Source organism: Silene latifolia, chromosome 9, assembly GCF_048544455.1.
Source record: "Silene latifolia isolate original U9 population chromosome 9, ASM4854445v1, whole genome shotgun sequence".
Classification (NCBI taxonomy): domain Eukaryota; kingdom Viridiplantae; phylum Streptophyta; class Magnoliopsida; order Caryophyllales; family Caryophyllaceae; genus Silene; species Silene latifolia.
In genome coordinates, this window is record NC_133534.1 from 206957976 (window position 1) to 206959894 (window position 1919).

At 43.0% G+C, this 1919-nt stretch overlaps 1 non-coding gene across 1 annotated transcript; it reads left to right on the top strand.

Annotated features, from left to right (window-relative positions):
• Nucleotides 1-209: 209 nt before the first annotated feature.
• TRNAM-CAU (transfer RNA methionine (anticodon CAU)) lies at nt 210-283 on the top strand. Its single transcript has one exon. It is a non-coding gene; the product is annotated as a tRNA-Met (tRNA).
• The last annotated feature ends 1636 nt before the right edge of the window (nt 284-1919 follow it).

Sequence of the window (1919 nt, forward strand, 5' to 3'; positions counted from 1 at the left end):
TTGATCATTCACAGGCACGAAAAGTGATGGAAGAAGTCCATGATGGAGAATGTGGCCCTCACATTAACGGACCCATGATGGCAAAGAAAATCACACGTCTAGGATATTACTGGACTTAATTTTCAACTGGGACCTCTGCTGCTTCATCACTACCAACCGCAACCTTCGTTGCACCTTCGATGCCATTCGTTCCCAGTTCTTTTCTTCAGCGCGGGGTAGAGCAGCTTGGTAGCTCGCAAGGCTCATAACCTTGAGGTCACGGGTTCAAATCCTGTCTCCGCAAAATGTTTATTTTGTCAAAAAACAGTAGGTTTGAATTAGTTAACTAGTAAGTTAACTAAAATACTAATTAATTATCTCACAGATATAGAGAAGTTTCGGTTGCTTAGTGCGCTTATTATATATGATGACTTAGGTCTGGTTTGAAGGACGGGATTGAAGTACTGGATTGAAATGCCCTTCCCCCTTCTCTTATATGGACAAGCTGGATAGGCTAAGCAAGGAAAGGACTGGACTGATGAAGCGAGTGCAGTTTACGCTCTAGAAGAGGCTGCATAATGAGTCTCGGGGACTGGGATTGTATTATATTCTCTGAAAATGCCATTTCACTAAGAAAATCAGGTCATGCCGAAAAAACACGGAGCGAGTGAAGAGCGAGCCAGTTGTTTAAGAAAAAGTCACATTTAAAAAGTTTAAAATTAAAGTTCATTTCAAAAGTAAAAAGTCATTATGTCGAAAAAAGCCGGGTTCTTTGAAATTGTTCCAATCTCGAGGCGGGATTGGCTTTACCGCTTTCCCGGGCTTAGTGGATCAGTTCCTACTCACTTTCTTTATAGAAAGAGGCTTTTGAAGGGATTTAGAAAGGGGGGCTGAGCTTGAGAGGTTCAACATGAAGAATGCTAAGTCAACTAGCACACCACTTGCTAGTCACTTCAAACTTAGCAAAAGTGCATGCCCGACAACTGAAGAAGGGGAGAAAGCAATGAAGGCCATTCCTTACTCCTCAGCTGTGGGGAGCCTCAACTCACGTACCACTTGAATCGGCGAACAACCGAACCCTTGGGACCTTCTTCAACCCCAGGATGCAAAAGGTTCGAAGAAAGGAAGATAAGAAAGCAGAAAAAAAGGATTGATTTGAACCTGTAGCCAAGCCAAGGTGAAAGGTGGGTCTAGGCTTCGGAAGCATAACAGAAATAGAACAAAACCCAAACCTGTGTGCCAATCTTCGGCCCGGTCAAGTCGCGATTTCATGTCAAATCTTGAGCGGGAAGCCTGACAAAATAGAATGATCCCGGTTTCTTAGTCGTTGTTAATGGAGTTGAAGTTACCAAATTCTGAGGAGTCGGTATTAATTTATGCCGAATTGCCAAGGGTTTTGTTACATTACATAGTTCCCTGTCCCAGGATCAACTGCTAACGCCCTTAATGCTAGGTTTTGAAAAAGACTTTTCATGTCATTTCCATTTAGGTCCGATTCGGATCTCTCCGTTGTTTCATTTTCCTCCCGCACCTTTTCTTCGAAATGAAAAAGAAGAAGTCCAATAAGCATATCTTGCGTTGGTACGGAAATAGGATCTCCAATAGCTGGCGACAAATCTAAAATGAAGAACATTTCCCACCAAAAGATCAGTCCAATAATACCACTCACTGGTAAATAGCGCAAGACTTCTTCGTGAATCTCCGCTATTTGAATATGGAACCTAGCAAGGTTGAATCGCCAGAGTTTAATCAAATGAGCTTGCTGCCACTAATGAGCTTGCCACAAAGGAATTGGAAAAAGGGGAGGGAGCCCTCGATCCGCAGGATAGGCGGCCAACCTTCTGGAGAAAGCAATGTGCATAGACCAGGCCATATTCAAAAAGAAATTAAAAGTAGCGTAGCAAGAGAAGCCCCAAATCCTTTATTTGGACAGGAAAGAC